The sequence below is a fragment of the Terrapene carolina genome, unplaced genomic scaffold, assembly GCF_002925995.2.
Source record: "Terrapene carolina triunguis isolate 2854851 unplaced genomic scaffold, T_m_triunguis-2.0 Scaffold58, whole genome shotgun sequence".
Taxonomy (NCBI): Eukaryota; Metazoa; Chordata; order Testudines; family Emydidae; genus Terrapene; species Terrapene triunguis.
In genome coordinates, this window is record NW_020664409.1 from 10,146,836 (window position 1) to 10,171,803 (window position 24,968).

The window sequence follows — 24,968 nt, forward strand, 5'->3', positions numbered from 1 at the left end:
ATTCTCCCTCACAACATTGAGCAACTGGCTTTTCCCAATTCTACCTGCTCTGGAATACATTGTGCTGAAGACTGTGAGCCCAACTTTGTTCAGTTACACTGAAGTAAATCTGGAGTAATTCCATTGACTTCATTTGGCTCTGTGGAAGTCAGTGGAGTTCCTCTGTACTTACATGAGTATGTATGAGAGAAGAATTTGGCTCTGTATCTGTTGCTATAATTTTAGATGGGATATTAATATATAATCAACTTCCCAAATACATATAAGGGGTAAACATTGGAACAAATTGTGCCTGGCACATGTTCAGGTGTGCAGTGAGGAGGAAAATCCAAGGAACCCTTAGGCACTGGATCCCTGGAGTGGAAGATGTGTTCCAGACTAGTGTTGCTAGTGATCCTGGGTAGAGAGCGAGCACAGTGTGGAGCCAGAGCCATGGCTTTGTCACCCCTCTCCATACTGGCTGGGCTCGGACGGGGACACATGCTGCACTCTCTGAAAGGGTGGCGCAGCAGCAGCCCTCCATAGGAGCTGTGGGAGATATTGTGCCTGCCTGTAGCATGCTGCCTCCCAGTGCTCCTGGGACAGGATGCATCTGTGCCACCCTTCAAGGTGCAGTTGAGCCCTTTCCTTTTTGCTCTGTCCCTAGTTGCTATGACTGGCTGCTATATCTGCTGCTGCTGCTGCTTTGCAAAACAGAGCTGAAGGAGTAAAAGGCGTGTGCTAGGCAAATAAGAGAAAACTTTTTTTTTAAAAGAAGTACAACGTCCAGTGGTTTTTCTTGCATTTAAGCTGGAGGGTGCGAGTTGTAAAATAGTGGCCAGGTAGGGTACATCAATAATGGCTGCATAAACTTTGACTAGAAGAAAGAAGACAAATCCCAATCCCTTAAAAATAAATAAATGTAAGATACCATTTAGTATCCCAAATTGGTGTACAGATGGAAATGTAAAAAATGGACAGTGTACATTTTTAAACAGAATAGTTGAAAAACAGTTCGCCTTTAATTGACCTGCCAAGGTATTCTTGGTTCTGTGTTTTGCTTGTTACAGGCGGTAAAGTAGCAAGAGCCTGGAGCAGAGTGAGGAAAGCAGCTTGTGCTCTACTTTGTGTGTTTCTTATAGTATGTTTTCAGCTGCAGAAGAGAAACTCAAGGCCCTGAACTTTGAAAACCTTGAAATTAAAGTTTTTAATGTTTAAGGCCACTCATGCAGGATATTCTGCTAATGATCACTTTTTCTGGAGTGTCTGGAACTGGCCACTCTTGAAGACAGAATGCCAAACTAGTTGAATCACTGGTCTGATTCAGTTTGGCAATTCCTATGTTTTTATGTTTGCGAGTAGCTCGGTGTCTTCACTTTTCATACGCCAAAGCCACATTCATTGCAGTAACCATGTTGAAAGAGCAGAAGGTACTGTGACAGACCCAGAACAGTGGGGTACAGGAGTCTGGTAGAGGGCAAATATACTGGTCACTGAATGAGTAGTTTTCTGTTCCCTGAGTGACCAGAGCAGGGGCTGTACTAGAGTAATCAGGAACCTGCTAGAACCAGTTAAGGCAGGCAGGCTAATTAGGACACCTGGAGCCAATTAAGAAGAAGCTGCTAGAATCCATTAAGGCAGGCTAATCAGGGCAGCTGGGTTTTAAAAAGGAGCTCACTTCAGTTTGTGGTGCGCGTGTGAGGAGCTGGGAGCAAGAGGTGCAAGGAGCTGAGAGTCAGAGGGTGTGCTACTGGAGGACTGAGGAGCACAAGCGTTATCAGACGCCAGGAGGAAGGTCCTGTGGTGAGAATAAGGAAGGTGTTTGGAGGAGGCCATGGGGAAGTAGCCCAGGGAGTTGTAGCTGTCATGCAGCTATTACAGGAGGCACTATAGACAGCTGCAGTCCACAGGGCCCTGGGCTGGAACCCGGAGTAGAGGGTGGGCCCGGGTTTCCCCCAAACCTCCCAATTGACCTGGACTGTGGGTTCTTCCAGAGGGGAAGGTCTCTGGGCTGTTCCCCAACCCACGTGGTGAATCTCTGAGGCAAGAAAATCCGCCAATAAGCGCAGGACCCACCAAGATAGAGGAGGAACTTTGTCACAGTGCATTCCAAATGTTTATGATAACTTTGCACAAGTGCTGTTCTCTGGGCTCAAGCAGTTCTTCAACAAGAGAATAGCCATGTGATGGTCACAATGTGATTGGCTTTAACAGGTCTGTTTTGCTACTTCATCATACAACTTAGGTACGTCTCCTAATCAGGTTTTCCACACAATTAGGGTGGAACTGGCTGGTGCAGATGGCAGGAAGAGCTAAAAAAGAGAAGAAGAATATTTGTTAGGATTGATAGTGTTAATGAAAATATGAAAGGAAAGAAGGAAAGCCACATTGGGAGAGGAAAGTGTGACCTGACAAATATGACCCCCTGGATTTCCCCTAGATTTCTGACTTTGAAATCAAAGCTGGCTTTAATGTGCACCAGGTGTCATCAGGGTGTTTTGATTCCCTTCAAGCGAGGGACTGAGCCTTACAGTTTCAGCATCTGCACATCTGTGAATATCAGTGACAGAGTGTATTCTTGTTTAGATCATAGCCCATGAGGTTCAAAGGACATGAACAATTTAATAATTGATCCTGTTAGTTGCCCTGGAGATTGGCAACCACAAAACTGTGCTCTGCTGTGCACAGGCTGTGGTCTGTTCATTTCCCGCCCCCCCCGCCCCATTTCCAGTGCCCGTCCCTTGCATTGACATGCTTAATCCCATCTTAACTGTCTCAGTAGCCAGACAGAAGAACAGGAAAGCCAGGAAGATGGCAGCAAAGCCAGAATATTAACATTATGTAGCAAAAAACTAAAAATGGATATTATCAAAAACATTCATTATTGATATTAAAACAGTATGTTTAAAACAAATGTGTTGTGATAAAACTAGGTATTCTGTAAATTTAGATTACAGTTAAATCCTGTGGAAGGACAGGATGCCATTTTAAGATGAATGGTTCTTTGATGCCTATCTTGAGGTCAGCAGTCTTGCCATTTGCCGCTCTGTTTCTAACCTTTTCTTTCTGCTGCAGGTTGGGAAGACTGTGGCAAGGTGGCTTTGATATCATTTAGAGACCTCCAGATTTCCTTGGTTTCTTTCATTCTTGCTTTCAGCCTGGGTCTTGCATGAGACTGCACTGGTTTTTTTTGGTGGTTGAGCTCGTCCTGTGAAAGAAAGATCAGGTGTGCTTGTACTTTTGGCTCTGTCAAAAGACTTAGTTGTTGTTGACCAAAATGGTTTTGACTTGTTTGGGGACCTGTTTCCTTATTTTCTTTCTCTGAGAGAGCCCAGGCTGCTGGCAGAAATAGTGCGATGAATTAGTGAGATCATTATGTAGAAAACATGCATCTGTTTCTCTTTATTGTATCAAATTCTGACAGAGATCTTTGCTTTCAAAGAACTTGTCCTAAATCGTAGATTAGATGAGACCAAGTTAGCTGGAGTCCTGCCTAGATAAGATATAAGTGATGCTCATAAGTTGAAAGTATGGCAGGGTGGCCCCCTGTAACAAGGCACTGGTGCTTTGGGGGAGGGAAGGCGGGAGGGGGGGACATTTGCAGACTAGGATGTCTGTTATAGGGACATAGTCCCTTTAAGGCTGGAGTTTCTTTAAATTTTAGTCATCAACTGGAACATATGATTGATGGTTCAGGAGACTAGGAATATGACTCTGAGTGGACAATATAAGAAGTAGCTGGAGCTCAGCATGGAGGAAATTAGGTTTGGCAAACAACCTGGGCCGAGTTCTCCAGACAGGAAGCCTGGAGCATAGCCAAAAGAGGACCTGGAGGAGTGGAGAAGTGTCCAGTCTGGGAAAGTCTGTAAAGAATCCTAGAACTGAGCAGGCCATGAAGGAAGTGATGCAGGGAAAAGGTGATGCAACCATGTCAAGTGAATTGGGCAGTTACTGAATATATAGGGTCCCAGGACCAGAACCCAGAAGAGAAGGGGGCCTGAGTTCCTATATAGTGACATCTGGAAGTGGTGGACATAAATTCAGGGGAAGAAAACTAATTGAGCCCGAAAAGAGAGACCACACAGTTGGAGAGCCTAAAGAAGGCTGGGAAAGAACTTTCTAGAGCCCAGATTGGGGCCTAAAGAGACTTTTAAGCCCGTAGGAAGGTCTGTACAGAAAAAGGCTGGGAGGAAGATTGTTTTCTCATTGGATCTACAACAACCTATATAGCATAGATCCTAGGTCTCTGAAAGACCTCTTCTCTCTCTGGTCATCAGTGTGGAAATGCCAGCTTTTAGGTATTTGTGCTAATATTCAGTAATTTAACTCTGTGGCCTGGTACAGTTTCATGGAGAACTCTTGATACTGGAATTCAGCTGATCAGGGATCCAGCAGAGCCAGGGTGGTGGTCATCTTCATCATCATCAACTTCATGGCATGGTGTAAACCCAGCTGGCCTTTACCTGTGGATGTGGGTGTTTAGTTTATTTTGTAAATGTTTCTTATTTAGATTGGCCAGCATGATTTATGTAATTGGCCTCCTTAAACCCAGGGTTGTGAGTTCAATCCTTGAGGGGGCCATTTAGGGAACTGGGGATTTGTCCTGCTTTGAGCAGGGGTTTGGATTAGATGATCTCCTGAGGTCCCTTCCAACCCTGATATTCTATGATTCTATGTAGTGTTTGGGAGGTGGGGTATTGCACTTGCACTAAGAGATCTTTGTACTTGGGAGCATTTTATTAATTAACAAATAACAACACACTGAAGCATACTGCTGTATCTTAACGCCTAGAGTTCCAAGACTGTCATTAGAGAAATAAAGTGTGTGTGTGTGTGTGTGTGTGTGTGTGTTAGTAATTATAATTGTATCAGTAATTGTTATGGCACGATGTATCCCAATGTCCCTTTGATCTTTCAAGCAGACACCTTGTTACTGTGTAATTCAGTTTCAGAGGCTGGGCGCCCACAGAAAGCTGACAGGAGCCATCCTGCAAAGATCAGCAAAGAGCATAACACTAAAATTTATTTTTATCAGTTTAAATACAACACAACAATGTGTATGTATAATCTGGAGGCTTAATATATAACAGTAAAGTAGCTTTGAAAAATTGTCATGCAAACTTATCAACCCAGACACAACATCTGTTCATCTGCACTTTCCTATAATGAGAGTTGATCCTGGAAAAGAACTAGAGTGGTATTTTAATTGACCATCAAAATATGACTTGTGGAGGGTATGGGGTGTGTGGGATTTGGCAAGGCTACAGGAAGGTATCCAATGTGGCTGATCGTCCAGTCATTACTGATGTTGATCACATGTTGATTGAAAAGTAGAATCTCAAAAAGCCTTTCAAATCAGTTGTTAAAGCCAAAAAGAATGGCAGGATTGAGGGATTTGAATTCATTCAAGCTTTGCTAGTGGAGAAATTGGGTTCAGGCTTGGATTGCTGGCATATGGTTACATTTCATGAAATACCATCATTAATTGGGGTTGAAGGGAGCCTTGAACTTGAGCCTGTATTATGGTAAACCTCATGTTGTCAAGTTTGGTAGTTTGCCTTTAGACTGAGTTTAGAGTCCTTGGTAGAATAAACATACTTCAACTTCCTGTAAAATGCAGATCTTGTTCATTGAACTGAATTATTTTAAAGATCCGACAATTGTTAGAGGTAGTTTAGTAGACTGGATAATAAAGCCTGAAGGAGTGTGTACCCAAGTTTGTTTGAATGGATGAGAGCAACTGGTCCCTCCTGCAAATACTATTGGAATAAATGAAAAAAAGTCAAGTCGCTTTTCATGCATTTGGTAAGCAGTAAGTAATATTACCAAAAGCCTCCCCAGGCTGTCTTCAGCAGCAATTTTTGAGAAGTTCATGGGCCATTGTAGGGATAATGGAAGAGAAGAAACTTTGAGTAAGGATGTTTCAATATGCAAGGCTAAAAGGGCTTTCTGCTACATTCCCTATTTTTAACCATCAGCTTCACTTCTTAATAACATACAATTCTAAATGTTTCATTTAAAGACAAATATTTCCCAGAGACATATCAGGCTAGAAGAAATAATAGTTCTTAATTTTTTGCCCTAGTTTAATATCTGTTATCATTACCTGTGCTATTCAAAATAAACAAATATTTTGAAATCTTACCCTCTGCCCACAGCTATCTTATATACCAATCTGATTGATGAGTGAAATGAGTGAATCCTCTGTGTTTGAATGAATTAATATAGGTGTGCTTATATTTACAAGTATCATAGTTGGCATTCTGTGCATATTTTGCTTTTGATTCTTTGATTCTACTGTCCTTGCAAATCACTATACAGTTGCAAATTAACCCATAAGATGATAGACATTAATTTATGGCACTAAGTTCATGAATTAAAGTACGATGCCAGTAGATTTCCATGTACATTTTCCTGGTTGGCAGAGTTAGTAAGAATACCACACCTGCTACACCAGGTTATATTTGCATAATCAGTTATTTGCTGTACTACATTTAAAAATGTCTGTGATCATTTTCTCTTCACGTTTCAAATAGCTGGTGTAAAAAGCAAACACCACCATGCACAGCTATTTCTCCTGCTATCCCACTGTAGTGAGGTGGCGTGGCCTCCCTCAGAGGTGGATGCGGAGGGAATGCCGCAAGTCACCTGGTGGGTGGAACCAGGAGGCCACGCCCCGCATGCTGGAATCAGAGGGGCGGGACAGGAAGAGGAAGTCTAAAAGGCCGGCCAAGCATCTCTGTCGAGAGGGAGCTGCCGAAGGAGACGGATGCTTCTTCCCTGCTGCTGGAGTGGGACGCCAAGGAGGACTGCTGCTGCCTAGAAGACCAGCCTGAGCTTCCAGAGAGCCCTGCCACTCCCGACACTGAGGAGCTGCTACCGCTACCCTTGGCAGAGTATCCCGGGGAGACTGAGGGATGACCCCTGGATGCAAGTACACCCAAGGGGGAGAATAGGAAGCAGCCCAGGGGAGTCAGACTGTGGTGCCGCCGGAAACATGGTCAGCGTGTTGCGGGTGGAATCCCAGCTGACCCAGAGGCAGACCACTTTGCCACTGTTTCTGGCCCTGGGCTCGGCCATGGTGGAGTTGAGCAGGCCTGCGTCCCCCCTGCCAGCCCACCCCTGGGGTGGCAGTACTCTCCCTCCTTAGGCCAGGAGGCCTGTGCTTCTTGGGCATCCCTACTGGAGCCCCAGCAATGTTGCTTGGCACTCGCCCCTGCCGGAGCCCCTAGACTGGGTGGATAAACTGCTACAGCTCTGCCTACCTGCAGGCCAGAGCCTTGACTGCTTGTTTCCCTGCCATGCTTGAAGGCCGGGGCCCATTGAGAATTGCTAATTCCCCCTTTGTTTTTTCTTCATTTGGGAGAATACTCTAGCAGACCAAACTGCGGGGAGGCATGGCCTCCTTCAGAGGCAGAGGGACAGCCACGCCAGCTTACACCCACCAATCAGGAATGAAATTTAAAATGCATGGGAGTGTTAATTATTTTTGTAAGTTAATGTGTAGTGTTAATAGGTGTTATCCCAGTGCTCATTCAGACACTTGCTCATGTCCCCACACACAAGTGCCATGAATCTATTTCATGAATGCCGATACCACTCAAACATGAAAAAGAAAATACTGGGCTAACCTGTCATTAAACTCTTAAAGCTTTAACATGTGTTTATTCTGGTATAGCTGCCTATGGCAGTTCCTTTCAAATCAATGTAATCTTAGGGCATAATGTAATGGGGACGTGTTGGATGGGCTCGTTCACAAGAGAAGACTGGTACAGCACTCAGTGCTGAATTGGTAAGTACACAGATAACTAACACAGTAGATGAGAAAGCGGTATCTGTGCCAGAGTTAATATGTTTAAAATGTAGAAACATCTTAAATGCTTACAACTACCTTTGACCATTCCAAAAACCTAAAGGCTCAGCCGAGAGTGAATTTTTATAACGAAGTTATCGATGTGTAACAATCAGATACTGAAATGCTGGCATACCTTTGGCTATAGCAGCACTAGTGGATGAAGCTATAATAATGTTTTAATACACTGTATGAAAAAAGGATGTAGAGTGGATGGGTACATCTGTTGACAATCTTTCTTTTTAATTTGAAGCCACCTGAAGGCTCTAACTGGCTGAATAATAACCTGATCGCCATATGGTTTCCGTTCTTTCAGAGTAATAGCATGCAGAAAAAGAGTCTACTTTTAGCTCTGGCTTCTGTTTGCTTCTTTGTGAGTCTGAGAACGCTTCCTGTCTGCTTGGTGATAGGAAATGTAACCCAAACAGACTTAGATGAGTGACATTTCTCATGCTTGGCTTTCCACTTTGGTAACTTGTGTAAACGGGTACAGAGAACCCATTTGTACAAGCTGCTGCATGCATGCAGATAGAGATGGTGTCTTCGGGATGATTTGCAGCTCATTTTTAACTATATTTTTTATCTTGTTAGCTCCTCAGTATTTATACAGTAGCTATTATGGAGTATTTTCCCATTTATAATTCCTCTAATCTCTCAACAGTTCTGTACTGTCACTTTTCAATTGAATATAGGTTTGTGACTAAAGCAATTGAAAGGCACATTTTTTAAATAAATGCAATTAAATTTTAAAGCCACTTTTGCTTTGGTTAGAAAACTACACATGGAAAACAACTTTTCTCTTCTGCTTATATCTCTTAATTTTTCTTACATTCCCTTGCATGTGCCCTCAATTTCCTTCCTGCCCATATGTTCCTGTTCTTTCATGGTTTCCTGTTCATTTTCTACATTAGGGATACCAGTGGGTAATCATTTTCACTAAGGACAGCCCTGTTTCATCCTAACTGGGGGGAGAGGAAAGAAATGGTAACCATTTTGAGTAAGGTTTAAAGTTTACAGGGATGCTGACAAACATCAGGAGACCATGGGAGGGAAGTGTGATTTTTTTTTATTTATTTATTTTTTAAAAGCCCAAAACAACAGCAAACAGCCCCCAACATCCTACAATCACGAGAGTCTGATAATGTGAGAACTGTCGACTCCAGATTTTGTGAGAAGGGCCTTGCTCCACAATTTTAGCCCCCCCACCCTCTCACTTCCAGTCACATAGGATTTGACATGCTAATTCTCACTTCTAACGAAGTGCCTTGTATTGAATGCCAATACCACAGTAAAATAAGACGATTACATTAGAGGAAGAGGAGAAGAGACACATACCGAAGACTGTGGGGCAGTTTGTTTGGTATTAATGCTGCTGGATCACTGTGCAAAATGAGTGGACTGTATCATTACCGACCTCTGTAGCTGTATCAGTCATCTTATTTAAATAGTTTATTAAATACGTTAATGTATAGAAAATAGCATCCCTTCATCTTCACCGTTGTGGAACCCCAGACTTATATGGAGATGTGTGATTCTGTTGAATGTTTAGGAGCTGGCCCCATGGCCTACTCTGATGGAGCAACACAACTTGTGCCATTTTTACTTATCCAAAGGCAAATTTCCACAACATGCCTATGCCAGGGAGTGTCAAGTTTAAGGATTCCAAGGCAGCATCATGGGCACTGAGTAATAGGGTTGACTTTTGGGTTGACATTTTATTAAACAGTCCTGGTTTGGAAAATTTCAAAAACCCTGCGATTAAGAGGACATGCTACATTACTATAGCCTCACCAACTCTTGCGCTTTGTTTGCCAGTTACAGGATTTTGGCTGGGGCTGGACTGGAGCCAATCTCACAATGACAGAAGACACTCCAGCCCTTTAGCTAATTTGAGCCCTCTGCCTGCCTGCCTGTCCCCAACTTGCCTTCCGCCTGGGACAGAATAACCAATCAGAGCTGTTGCAGATGGAACTGTCTCCCGCTTCTTCTCCCTGCAGCAACCGGAAGTTATTCTCAATGGGAGTGAAAAGGGAGAGCGGGAACAGGGAACTAAAGGGACCAGCAGCTCAGAGCGGCTCTGCTCCCCCCTCCCCTTCTGCAGGGCCGGCTCTAGGATTTTTGCCGCCCCAAGCAAAAAATTTGCCGCCCCAAGCTTCAGGAGTGCAACTGCCAAAGCAAAAAAGAAAGAAACAAACAAAAAACGGAATGCCGCCCCTGTAATTGTGCCGCCCGAAGCACGTGCTTGCTTTGCTGGTGCCTAGAGCCAGCCATGCCCTTCTGTGAGCAATGGGGCAGCTTATTCGTTAAGCACGGAAAATATACAAAACAGAACTTTCATGTTTAGTATACTCCTATGTCACATTCTGTGCTTTGGTTTGGAACTCTGATTTGCTTTGCTGTCTTGCTCAATAAAGGAAGAAATATTAGCTCATGAGAATTTCAGCTTCTCTGGGTTCGTATATCATCAGTTAAAAAAACACCCCACACAATATGTAATGGATTCTAGAAACCTGAATCTATCCCACATGCAGTACAGAATCCAACCCTATGAACAGTGGTTTGGGTCCTTTTTAAAAAAAGCAAAACAAAACAAAAAAATTGCTTTCAGTCTCAGCAGAGCTTAATTATCTGTTTCTAGATGTGCTCAAGCAAGAGGTGTTCTACCTACAGATTCTTGTTAGAAGCTCCTCTATTACTGTATATGCTAAACTATTTCTTTTGTGTGCATGGGCATGTATGTGTTTTTTTCCTTAACCATTTTAATATTTGTTAAGGTCTTTTATTGTGGAGGGTTGGATATTTTATTGGTAACCTCTTTGTGTTGCATTCTTCATACTCTTTACCTTCAGGGCGATGTTGCTGTCATGTTTCACCTTGAGCTGGGAATGCTGCATAGGGGAATGCATTGGATTAATATTTTAGTTCTTGATGCATTGTCCACCCAGGTGCACCTGGCAAGGCAATAAGATGCAGTTGAGTCATAGTTTAATTATTTTGCTTGATGTGGAAAGTGGCAAGGTGCTAGATAGTGATTTTGATATTATGGTGCAGCAGAAGCTGCACTGTAGTTAAGGATGCATTAGAAAATTTCAATCTAACAGTAGAAGGAATGGTGAATTTCTGATGTCAGTGAGTTTTAGTACAACAAAAAATTACATCATATGCTTTTTATATCCATTCTGTCAACAGATCAATACATCAGATTGTCACACGTTCCAGGCATATGGGAAGTTATTTTGCCTTAACACTGCTGAGGTCACTGTTAAGGTTTTTCATTAGAGTATGAATTTGATGAAGCTGGGATAGCTTCAGGACATCATGCCTTGAGTCAGTAGGCGATTGAGCTTTCGCTCCCTCCTAAAATTCATGTAATTTCATCTCTCCCCATTTAAAAAAAACCCCTCAAAGCTTATTTTTTGAGACGTTCTTAAATTACTATTACTGTTGTTTTATTGCCTTGTTTTTATTCTTTTTGTTTACCCATGTTGTCTGTCATTTTGTGAAGGTTGGGGTGTTTTTGTTAATGAGGATTTTTTTATTGTTCAGCACACAAGTCCTTTTTTAGCGGCTGGGGTACTGTATAAATAAAATTGTTAGTGTTATTTCTGCTTTGGATTATCTGTTTGAGATGGAAGCAAAAGTCTTATGGGACATTGCAGTGTATTGCAGTTGTACTTAATATGAAGGTGAAAAGGAGTGCACATCTTTCCCATTAACTTTTTATTTCCCTGCTTTTAAGGTTTTGGGTGGGTGGGGTATGCCCCGCTGCAAGCTTATCTGTCATTAAATGTAGTGTTTGTTGCTAATATATATAGTGTATTTTATGTGCGTGCAAAATATAAATATATACATTTCCCATTTGTAGAAGAAGATCTGTACTATCTGTATAATTAATGTTGCTTGGATGGTATTAAATGATAGTGACAGATCACGTGGGTGTTAAGGGTTTGACACAGCGGGAGGCGGCACATATGTATCTTCAGCATTAACGCGATGGACATCCATTCAGCAGAAGGGTGGCCAGGCCTTTCCCTAGGAAACATATGCCAAAACTATTATCAAAGACTACGTCATGGCCTGCAGCAAACTGGACAGGATGATAATGAGGCGGGAATTGTACAAGAGAGAATATGCGGGCATCCCATTTTATTACAACAGAATGCCAATAAACAGATTATTTCTATGACTAGTACAGTATTTGCCTGGTCAGCAACAATGGCATTTTGGTCTTTATCAGGTTTATACTACTGTTGTTTTACTTTTTGTTTACTTTGGCTGCTATTTTTTTAAATGAAAAAATAAACAAAGGGAAACATCTGAGATGCTGTAAAAAGCGCCGTGGACCCAGGACAGCTCATTATTTCTCCTTGAGGGGGAAATCTGTGGTGCACTCTGATGTCTGTGACAACGTGTAATGAGGCACTCCACTATGTCAAACCCAGAGTCATAATTCTGTCTTATCTGCTGTGATAATAAGACTTTTTGAACTACTGAACTCAACAGAAGTTATAGATGGAAAGGAAATGGATTGTGTTTTGCCACCTATTTAAAGTAGTCAGAATCAGAGACCGGGTAATTCAAATCAGTTAACCTTTTAGGAGTATATATCCCAAATCTAATTTGGAAATCACATTGCTTGAATGGTGCCAAAGTTGCCTAATCCTCATTTTTCAGCAGTTTTCTCCATAGTGTTTGTATTGGAGTCAGTCTCTCTCTCTTTTTTTGGCTGATCCTCTTGTGTGGTTTTTGTTTTCTAAAGGTTTCCCTGGATAGGAACGAGGCCCAGAATTCAAGCCAGTCTTCCTAAGTGAGGGACCCGCTCAGAAACTGCTCACTGATGGACAGTAGGTCTGGCCTGTCACTCTTGCTGTTATGGCAGGAGGTATTGCAATGGTGACCAAGCTATGTCCAGGTTATGCCTTTCTTCAGATACTAAGGACTGCAGGTGAGAACCAGTATTCCCAAACTCATATTTAATTTTACTTTTTTTAAATCCATCTCTCATAAACAAGTTAGCAATGCCAGAAATAGCATTTGCTTTAAATTTATTTGCACTTATATTTCCCCCACTCATTTTATTCTGTCTTCATTATTCTTGGTAGTTGTGTATGAATGTGGACATCTGAATTCCAACAAGAGATGATAGGAATTACTTATGGACTTCACTATTTTGTAATCATTTATCATTAAACTTGAAATAGGCATTGGTCTGATATGTATCTTGGGTGATACTGCAACATGCTCCTGGCATATTGGCAGGTCAGCTTTACATTATTATTTTTACATTTCAACTGGGTCATGTCATTGCATATTAATGAAATTTTGTAGTTAAAGATGAACACTTCAGAAGCTACACTCTATGGGATTTAAAATTATGTAAATGGATTGCTGTTTAAGCATTGTCAGATGGGGAATTGAGCAGGAAAAGGAGGAAGGAGACTTTTCATATTTGAAAAAGCCCCTGAATTTTGAATGAATTTAATTTTACACCCGTTAAAAATATCTAGGTGGATATCTTCAAATGTGTCCATGTGAAAATGCTAATTGTTGCTATTCCCCCTACAGCAGTGGAAAACCATTGTTATTCCTACAAATATTTCAAGTCAATTTACTCTTCTTTTATGTGTATGGGACAACCGCCTTTCTCTGGAAAAGATATTCTTATCTTTTGGAGGAAAAGAAAAACAGACTTTTCTTCAGCTGTTAACTTCCAGTAGTTTTCTTTCACATCTGGAATTTTTTCTGAATAACAAGTTTAAGATTAGTTATGAACATCATCAGTTTTAGCAGTTTTTCCTTTAATTCATTTTAGTGCTCATGAAAGTTGACAGTTCCTGGATACGCTTTTAGAGGAGGTTAGAAATGCATCATCTAGTGTTAATTTGACACTGGAGACTTATGCCTTCTGTTTATGGACAGAATAGGTTGAACCAGTGTCAAGGCTGTTTTGACTTATACAGTCCCCTCAATAGTCTTGTCTTCACTAGGAAACAATGTGTGTTCTTACTACATGTCAGCTAATATGCAGTAACTACAATGAGGTAAAAATCTAGTTGCATTTTTAACACGTTAGCAGTTTGATCTGCTAACGCATGTGAAAATTACAAACCGCCTTATCGTCACTATCTGCCATTTTTGTATGCAGTGTTGTTGTAGCTGTGTTGGTCCCAGGATATTAGAGAGACAAGGTGGGTGAGGTAATAGCTTTCATTGAGCCAACTTCTGTTGGTGAGAGAAACAAACTTTCAAGCTTATACAGAAGAAGAGCTCTGTGTAAGCTCGAAAGCTTCTCTCGCTCACCAACAGAAGTTGGCCCAATAAAAGATATTACCTCACCCGCCTTAACTTCAGTAGAATTTTACCATATGTTAGGTGTATTCCTACCATATGTTAACTTTTTGCCTAATGTGGATGCACCCAAAATCTCTCCATCCTGACCTGGAGATGTATATCCTTTAGGGATGCAAAGATAGTGTAGTCCCCATGCTTGTTCCAACATTTGTGTGTCAGCTGTGGTGTCAGTCTCTGATGAGGACACCTGTCCACCATAAATGAGGCACAGCTCATTTTTCACAGTCCACCAAACTACTGTTTGGCTCTGACTTCATTCATCCTCCAGTTGGGCTTGATCTGATTCTGTGACTGATAGGTGAAAGGTTTTATATTCAAATTCTTATTTCCTAAGCCATCCAGTTTTGTTTTGTTTTTAATCTTTATCACAAGAAAATTACTGTTGAGTACAGGGATTCCAGGGTGGGGAAAATCTGGTTGCAATTCATTTTGTCAAATTATAAAAAACAAGTGTCACTGGGCCCCATGCTTCTGTCAGAGATGGTGAACAGTGACAAGTACCACGCAGGTGTGTGGGATTTTTAAAAAGGTGTGAAAATTATGAAATAGGCTTGGCTTTCTTGGATGGAGCAACTTGCATCATGGGAACTTGACCCCTTGCTTTCAGCCCTCCCTGCGCAACATGTGTGTGCCCCACAACGCATTGTGAAAATTTACAAGAAGGAATTGTGTTGGAGGGTGATACAGGACTCACTGGGATACCTATCCATAGTGAACTGCACTTTGCATAAACACAAGCAGTCCTTGTGAGTATGTGCAGCACTAACGCAAACAGTCAAGTATAAACGCACATGCGCGATCTACTAACTGCTGCGGTCTTAATGCTGATGTAATTGGCACAGACCAATACTTGTAGTGTAGACATGGCCTAACTGTAGTCAGGGCCGGCTCCAGGGTTTTGGCCGCCCCAAGCAGCCCCCCCAAAAAAAAAAAAAAAGCGATCGCGATCTGCGGCAGCAATGCGGCGGGAGGTCCTTTGCTCCCAGCGGGAGTGAGGGACCGTCTGCCGAATTGCCGCTGAATACCTGGACGTGCCTCCCCTCTCCGGAGCGGCCGCCCCAAGCACCTGCTTGCCAGGCTGGTGCCTGGAGCCGGCCCTGACTGTAGTGGATTCAAATTCTTTAGTGAGTGTAAAACAATAAGCCTCTTGGAGGAGGAATGCAATTGCTGGATGAGGCTGAAAGAAAATAAAGAAAATCTTAGAATTCTGCCTTTTTGATTAGAAGTCTGTTCTCCGATGAGCTTGATTTGAGTTCTTTGTGGTGCTAAGTGTCACTAAGGTAGAAACTAAGGAACAAAAGGGACAATTATGCTTTTGGAGAGAAGACCCTAGCTGAAATGTGAAATTATAAGAAATATCTTTGTATGTCAATTTTGGGTCTACTACTTTTTCAGGTATATTTCTGCATTGTAGGCATCAAAGGCCTGCACTAATATGCACTGACATTAATGGGAGTCTTTTCATTGACTTTGATTAGGTCAGGTCCTAAGTAGAAGTAGTAGTTCATTCTGACTTGTAAGCCTGCAGGAAATAGCTATGCTAAATTTGGAAAGAAATATAGCAAAAGAGTCTCCATTACAGTACAGCCGAATATACAGCATGCTTAACCCCTGTCATTATGTATGAAGCTGTCAAATGCTAACGATAATGCAACATTAAATAGACTGATTTTGCACGGCAGCGAACAAGAGCAATTGTTTTTGTTTTCCTCAGTGTATATACAGAGAGATATTTGAATTGTTGGTATATTATCAGAAACCGGGATCCAGAACTTGAAATAGTGCAAAATAATACCAATGCTACAAGCTGAAAACCAAGGCCTGTCAGGTATTATCACATCCACTCCCCTTTTCACTTTATTAGACCCAGAAGGAAATTCTTTCAAATGTTTGCTAACCTTCACTGAACAAGAATAACAACTTAATAAACATGAATTTCCCTTGGGGAATTCTACTGCATGGTGTAGGTTTTCCCCCCAACATCTTGCCCACCTTGTTTTGAGTGTCTTTCAAGGAACAAAACTATAACACTGCTTCTTGATATTACAAAACTATCTCAAGGAGACAAGTTGCACTGTTATTTTCCCAGAAAAATCTTATATTTACTTAATGAAAAATTAGACTAAATGCTACTTTGTTAAGCCCACAAGGAAAGTATATTTCTACTGTGAAGAATTCCCTTTTGGAAATCTCAGACACTTTGAATACTGATACCATTTAACTTTTCAGGAAAAATGAAAAACTGAACTACTGGATATCTGTCAAACTGGAAGTTTTTAATTTTTTTCCAGCACATCCTACTAGTAGACTTACACTGACTATAGCCCACATTTATAAAATGAATGAAAGGAGGAATGGATAAAGGTTATTTCCAGAAAGGAAGTCAACTTATAACTCTTTTCTCATTTTAATTCTAGTGTGAGATGTATTCTCGGCAGTTGCTTAGCTTCAGTCAGTGAAACCCCTTAATAGTAAGAACAGGAAATTGTTAATAATGTTTGGTTCATCTATCTTTCTTGTGAAATCCATGCTCAGTCATAGACTGAATACATGCCAGTTTTCACTGATTTCCCTCTCTTGGTGAATGCCCATCAGCCAGTGTACATAATATTTTGAAATAATACATATGACCCACCTCTTCTAGAATGCCATTTCGTGTCTTTTCTCCTAACCTCTGAATGTGAAGGATTGGTTGTACTAGTTTGTTTACTGTGTCAGAGCTAAATAACATGTTAGTTTCCCTTTGCTAACTCTCATGCTGCAGAGAAAAACTCTCCTCTTTATAGATCTTTTCTGTTTCTTAATTGGTCAACACTGCCTGAATCACTGTAAATAAGCCTCTCACTCCAAGAGTATATACTGGAAAACTATGATGGTAAAAATGAGTGCAACTGATGACATATTTAATGGACTTGTCAGCTCTATGTAAATAAACACAGCTGCATAAATTAAAATGGAGGTCTAAGGCTGTATTGGACAGGGTGCCAATGGAAGTTCTACTGTGTTTAAAGACAGCATCATGGTATTTAGGTGTCATGGGGTACATCCACACTACCCGCCGGATAGCGATCGATCTATCAGGGATCGATTTATCGCGTCTCATCTAGATGCGATAAATCAATCCCCGAACGCGCTCCCTGTCGACTCTGGAACGCCACCAGGGCGAGAGGCGGAAGCGGAGTCGATGGGGGAGCCGCGGCCGTCGATCCTGCACCGTGAGGGTGGGAGGTAAGTTGATCTAAGATACGTCGACTTCAGCTACGCTATTCTTGTAGCTGAAGTTGCATATCTTAGATCGATCCCCTCCTTCCCCCCAGTGTAGACCAGGCCTAAGTAACAACAGATTTTACTCCTCCTTCTGGCTGGTTGATAGTTGTATGTTAATACTCTACAGAGAATAGCAGTAATGAACTCAAAGCTATTATTTGTCAAATCATTTTAGCATCAGCTTTCTATAATGCTCAGATTTAACCCTGCTGTGCATTGTTGTAGTCATACCACAGCTTTGTGCTCATTCCTGCTTAATTATCAAATAAGCAGCGCTCATTCTTGCATCCTGATTGATTAGGAAGTTTATAGAATGGAGGTCATTATTACACAAGTAAAATCATGGCAGTATTCTGACTGCCAAAAAGGAAATATTATAGGTATTAAACTACAGCATTTTCCCTGGTCTCCTTGAATAATTCCATAACATCTTATAAAGATCTTATTTCATTCAACTTTAAAAATGGCCATGCTCACGGTATAGCAAAAATTAATAACTGAAATAAATAAATGCAGTGGAAAAAGTCAATGTTATGTAAGTAGGCTAGTTTCACAAGGAATATTAATTTTAAAATTATTCCACAGCAAATTGATGAAGGAGAATATCCTTGATAATGAACATGTTTTTCTTCACTTGTCTTAAAGTGTACTATGAAAAGTGACTTAAATATGAGATTGTGGTATGCTGATTGTTTCTGGATGTGACTGGACAAAAGTTTGTAGCCATATTGTAACTCAAATTAACAAGCCCTGGGATAAACAACACACTTCTGTGTCCTGAAGCATCTAGGGGTATGTCTACACTGCGTTTTAAACCATGGCAGCAAGTCTCAGAGCCCAGGTCTACAGACTTGGGCTCACACTATGTTGCTAAAAACAGCAGTATAAACATTGTGCCTTGGCCTGGAGCTTGGGCTCTGAAATCCAGTCCCTTTTGAGGCTTCAGAGCCTGAGCTCCAGCATCTACTCAGCTGTTTCTAGTGCTGGCTCTGCGAGCTTGAGTCTGTAGACCCAGGTTCTGATACTCACTGCTGCAGGTTTTAAAATGTGGTTTAAACATACCTTTAATGGACAGTTGCAAAGGCGTTAGCTAACTCTAAGATAAATGGCAAAGAAGAATTACCTTGAGTTACAGTCGGGCCACAAACTCTAGTCTAAGTGTATTTTCAATAGCCTATTTTAGACAACGATTTAAAGGTGTCATGTTAGAATATATTAAGTCAAGTGTACATAAGGCAGTGTATGCCTTAATATGTGCTAAACTGGCTAAGTAAAAGCCTTGGTTCCCCTCAGGCTTTAATTGGATGAGTTTACCATTTGTTAAAGTATACATTGCATTATCCACACTAGACTTTTAAAATGTGTTTTAGTGTGCGTTAGCTAACATGTTAACAACATGCTTTTAAATCTTAATCTACACAAAGACAATAACTTCATTGCACATTTGCTCAGTGTATAAGTAAAAGGATGGTTGTGGGGGGTGTTTGTTAGTTTTTTTTTTAACTATCAGTCCTGTACATTTTGCCTGGTTTCTGAAAGTCAGGCTGTGATCTTTATGGTTCATAATTTCATGAACAATTCTGTTCAAGATGTGCAAAATAGAAAAGACTCAACTTCATTCTTTTGGAATTGTGGTGGCTCTTCAGTGCTAATAGGTGTAAAGTAGTATAACTGCCTTCACACTGGCAAAGTCAGCTGCTACGGCTGACTATGCACACAAAAGTTCTGGTGAGCAAGAAGGTGGTATTTGGACATTGTCCTAGGGCAGCGGTTCTCAAACTTCTGTACTGGTGACCCCTTTCACATAGCAAGCCTCTGAGAGTGACCCCTCCCTTATAAATTAAAAACACTTTTAAATATATTTAACACCATTATAAATGCTGGAGGCAAAGCCGGGTTTGGGGTGGAGGCTGACAGCTTGCGACTCCCTGAGGGGTCCTGACCCCCAGTTTGAGAACCCCTGTCCTAGGGTCTTATTCTCCACTGCTTTGCAATTTATGTAATCATTTATTCTAGTGCAAAAAGCTTTAAAGTGGTACCCGTTCAGTAGTGTTTCACATCCACTTTGCACAGGGTAAATTCATAGATTCATAGATTCATAGATTCTAGGACTGGAAGGGACCTCGAGAGGTCATCGAGTCCAGTCCCCTGCCCGCATGGCAGGACCAAATACTGTCTAGACCATCCCTGATAGACATTTATCTAACCTACTCTTAAATATCTCCAGAGATGGAGATTCCACAACCTCCCTAGGCAATTTATTCCAGTGTTTAACCACCCTGACAGTTAGGAACTTTTCCTAATGTCCAACCTAGACCTCCCTTGCTGCAGTTTAAGCCCATTGCTTCTTGTTCTATCCTCAGAGGCTAAGGTGAACAAGTTTTCTCCCTCCTCCTTATGACACCCTTTTAGATACCTGAAAACTGCTATCATGTCCCCTCTCAGTCTTCTCTTTTCCAAACTAAACAAACCCAATTCTTTCAGCCTTGCTTCATAGGTCATGTTCTCAAGACCTTTAATCATTCTTGTTGCTCTTCTCTGGACCCTTTCCAATTTCTCCACATCTTTCTTGAAATGCGGTGCCCAGAACTGGACACAATACTCCAGCTGAGGCCTAACCAGAGCAGAGTAGAGCGGAAGAATGACTTCTCGTGTCTTGCTCACAACACACCTGTTAATACATCCCAGAATCACGTTTGCTTTTTTTGCAACAGCATCACACTGTTGACTCATATTTAGCTTGTGGTCCACTATAACCCCTAGATCCCTTTCTGCCGTACTCCTTCCTAGACAGTCTCTTCCCATTCTGTATGTGTGAAACTGATTTTTTCTTCCTAAGTGGAGCACTTTGCATTTGTCTTTGTTAAACTTCATCCTGTTTAACTCAGACTATTTCTCCAATTTGTCCAGATCATTTTGAATTATGACCCTGTCCTCCAAAGCAGTTGCAATCCCTCCCAGTTTGGTATCATCCGCAAACTTAATAATCGTACTTTCTATACCAATATCTAAGTCGTTAATGAAGATATTGAACAGAGCCGGTCCCAAAACAGACCCCTGCGGAACCCCACTCGTTATGCCTTTCCAGCAGGATTGGGAACCATTAATAACAACTCTCTGAGTACGGTTATCCAGCCAGTTATGCACCCACCTTATAGTAGCCCCATCTAAATTGTATTTGCCTAGTTTGTCGATAAGAATATCATGCGAGACCGTATCAAATGCCTTACTAAAGTCTAGGTATACCACATCCACAGCTTCTCCCTTATCCACAAGACTCGTTATCCTATCGAAGAAAGCTATCAGATTGGTTTGACATGATTTGTTCTTTACAAATCCATGCTGGCTGTTTCCTATCACCTTACCACCTTCCAAGTGTTTGCAGATGATTTCCTTAATTACTTGCTCCATTATCTTCCCTGGCACAGAAGTTAAACTAACTGGTCTGTAGTTTCCTGGGTTGTTTTTATTTCCCTTTTTATAGATGGGCACTATATTTGCCCTTTTCCAGTCTTCTGGAATCTCTCCCGTCTCCCATGATTTTCCAAAGATAATAGCTAGAGGCTCAGATACCTCCTCTATTAGCTCCTTGAGTATTCTAGGATGCATTTCATCAGGCCCTGGTGACTTGCAGGCATCTAACTTTTCTAAGTGATTTTTAACTTGTTCTTTTTTTATTTTATCTGCTAAACCTACCCCCTTCCCATTAGCATTCACTAGGATAGGCATTCCTTCAGACTTCTCGGTGAAGACCGAAACAAAGAAGTCATTAAGCATCTCTGCCATTTCCAAGTTTCCTGTTACTGTTTCTCCCTCTTCACTAAGCAGTGGGCCTACCCTGTCTTTGGTCTTCCTCTTGCTTCTAATGTATTGATAAAAAGTCTTCTTGTTCCCCTTTATTCCCTTAGCTAGTTTGAGCTCATTTTGTGCCTTTGCCTTTCTAATCTTGCCCCTGCATTCCTGTGCTGTTTGCCTATATTCATCCTTTGTAATCTGTCCTAGTTTCCATTTTTTATATGACTCCTTTTTATTTTTTAGATCATGCAAGATCTCGTGGTTAAGCCAAGGTGGTCTTTTGCCACATTTTCTATCTTTCCTAACCAGCGGAATAGCTTGCTTTTGGGCCCTTAATAGTGTCCCTTTGAAAAACTGCCAGCTCTCCTCAGTTGTTTTTCCCCTCAGTCTTGATTCCCATGGGACCTTACCTATCAGCTCTCTGAGCTTACCAAAATCCGCCTTCCTGAAATCCATTGTCTCTATTTTGCTGTTCTCCCTTCTACCCTTCCTTAGGATTGCAAACTCTATGATTTCATGATCACTTTCACCCAAGCTGCCTTCTACTTTCAAATTCTCAACGAGTTCCTCCCTATTTGTTAAAATCAAGTCTAGAACAGCTTCACCCCTAGTAGCTTTTTCAACCTTCTGAAATAAAAAGTTGTCTGCAATGCAGTCCAAGAATTTGTTGGATAGTCTGTGCCCCGCTGTGTTATTTTCCCAACATATATCCGGATAGTTGAAGTCCCCCATCACCACCAAATCTTGGGCTTTGGATGATTTTGTTAGTTGTTTAAAAAAAGCCTCATCCACCTCTTCCACCTGGTTAGGTGGCCTGTAGTAGACTCCTAGCATGACATCACCCTTGTTTTTTACCCCTTTTAGCCTAACCCAGAGACTCTCAACACTTCCGTCTCCTATGTCCATCTCTACCTCAGTCCAAGTGTGTACATTTTTAATATATAAGGCAACACCTCCTCCCTTTTTCCCCTGTCTATCCTTCCTGAGCAAGCTGTATCCATCCACACCAACATTCCAATCATGTGTATTATCCCACCAAGTTTCAGTGATGCCAACAATGTCATAGTTGTATTTATTTATTAGCACTTCCAGTTCTTCCTGCTTATTACCCATACTTCTCGCATTTGTATATAGGCATCTAAGATACTGTAAATGATTATACAAGTTGCAAGGCCCTGGAGAATCAGGCCTGTTTTTACTAAAACCAAACTTTAAGAGAAAAGTAAATACTGTTCTATGTAAAATACATATTTCTTTTAGAAATGTAAATGTACTGAACAATATTTAAAGCAAAAATTTTTTGCCTACTTGCGAAAGATACTATTGCAAAGTTTTCCCAGGACAATGTTCTGAACTCATGGTACATTAATTACTGTATTATTCTTAGTACACACTGTGTATTCATGCAATATACATTAACAATCTTATGAATTGTACTTATTGTGCAATATCAAATTAAATCTGTATTGTGTACAGTCTGTTTAGACTAACAAGACTGAAAGAAGAATGATATGTAGTAATATTGTCCAATTATTTGTCAATTGGTGCACATATTTTACACCTACTGACAGGTGCAAATTAAGCACAGGTAGTGATATTTGCATCTGCAATTCATTTTTTATATGTGCTGTGTGTCCCCACAAATATTGAAAATTTAGTCCTCTACATTTATGGGGGGATTCAAACTATGTATGAAAAATAACCAAGCAGAAAAAGTCATTGGCTCACACCATGGTCCCACCCATATCAGAGCTGGATCTTGGCAATAAAATACCTTAAACCTTGAGTGTTTTGTTGTTGCTGTTGTTGAATTATGTTAGTTTGCTGGCCTGTAAACATAACAATATAGGGTGACCAGATGTTCCGAGTTTATAGGGACAGTCCCGATTTTTGGGTCTTTTTCTTATATAGGCTACTATTACTCCTCACTCCCTGTCCCGATTTTTCACACTTGCTGTCTGGTCACCCTAAAACTATATGACTGGCTATAGGCCTATACTATCTAAATAGATCAGATGTTGGGATATTTAAAAGTGTGGTAAAGAGGGAAAAGATTATTATTGCATGGCAGCAATGGACATAATAAAAATAAAAAATCACCTTCCCCAAAAACATGCATTAGGAATATAACTACCGGTCATCGGGCAATATTTACATGACAGTTTTTTTACTGTGCTAATCACTCTTTGCTCTATTCTGGAGAAAGACAGTTTTAATAACTAGATTCCCCAAAAGTTCCAAACCTGCAAGAAACCCTTAATATCTGTCAGTTTTGAGTTAGCCAACTTACGTTTTGGGTTTCTTTTTCCTTGAAGAAGAGTTACTGTAGAAATAAATGAGTTGTTGAAGCAGAGAGGAGAACATATGACTATTAAGGTATTTTAGTCTATGAAGGTCAGTAATAATTGCCTCTTGCTGTTCCATCATGCTGATCACTTAGTATTGAGAGAATTGATAACCATTTCAGATATGAAGATAAGGTGCAGACTGAAAGAAGCATTTACAGTCATTTCGTACACTGGGATTGATGCAGAATATGTTTCTATTTTTGTCTGCAATGATTGGAGTATATTGCGGAAACAGTGAAGTGGGAGCAGCCAGGTCTGTTCTAGAGAACAATACACTTAAAATCCTATAGGAACAAAAACAAAGGATATATGGGTCAGTGATAAAGCATATGGTTACCCATATGTTTGAGATACCCTCCTGACCCTGGATAATATCCAGTAATTTGAGGAGAGTCCTGTTAAATAGCATATAATAATACATTTTAGAGTGTCAGTGGTTGCTGGTTTCAGAAAAAACACATGAGGCGCATGGATGTGTGGATATATTTAAAGTGTATGAATAAGAAAAGTAATGTAGTAAAGTTGTTTGGACACTTTTAAAACTGTTACCATTCAGATAAGCATTGCATCAAATTCTTGTAGCTAAATCTTGTTAGCTGTAACTAGGGCTGAACCATGATTGTTAAACTGCAGAGGCAGAATTGAAGAATACATTTCTGTTTACTTACACATGTTGTGAAATATGAATATAATAAAACTAAGTAAAATATTATACAAAAAAATCTAGTTTGCACTTTAGGAATGCCAGAAAATATACACACACACACCCTTTTTTTTTTGTTTTTGTTTACCAGTTTAAACATATCTTGTAACGCCTTTATTTTCCCTCAGTGAGCCTGATTGAAAAATCTTTCGGCAGCACAAACTGTAGAAGACTGCAGATGATGGGATTAAAACAAGTCAATCTGTCTGACCCTAAAAGAAGCAGAATAAAATCAGCTGTTTGTTCAGCGGTGCTTTGAGAGTGACCTCTCCCTACTTTCCCCATATGTCTGTCCATCCAGTACATGGTGGGGTCACTCACCTAATGAGAGTCACTACAGTCCTAAAGCTGGAGTGATCCTTCTTCATTGCTGTTTGTGAGGAGAGGAATGACTCTGGGCCTGATCAAATAGCATGAATGTATAAATATACAAATAACCCAAATTTACTTGTGGTTGGAGGAAGAGAAGAGATTCTGCTAATCCTCATTGCTGAAACCTGTTTTTTGTTAGGAGGGAGCATCCTTTTCTTGACAGGTCTTGTGCTCACCAGAACTCCAGTTGCCATTATCGCAGAGTCCTGAAAGGGACTTTCCATGCACACCCTCAATCCAACTTTATAACTTGTTTTTGTAAAGGCAAGGTTGCATGACCCTTTGATTTGTCTCCCTGACT

General features: G+C 40.9%; 1 long non-coding RNA gene across 1 annotated transcript in view; it reads left to right on the plus strand.

The window, feature by feature from the left end:
* The window catches only part of LOC112115592, a 215,463-nt gene that overhangs the window by 155,011 nt on the left and 35,484 nt on the right, over nt 1–24,968 (plus strand). Inside the window, exon 4 of the long non-coding RNA XR_003370222.1 lies at nt 12,591–12,776. This is a non-coding gene — a long non-coding RNA (uncharacterized LOC112115592). The remainder of the gene's footprint in view (nt 1–12,590; nt 12,777–24,968) is intronic.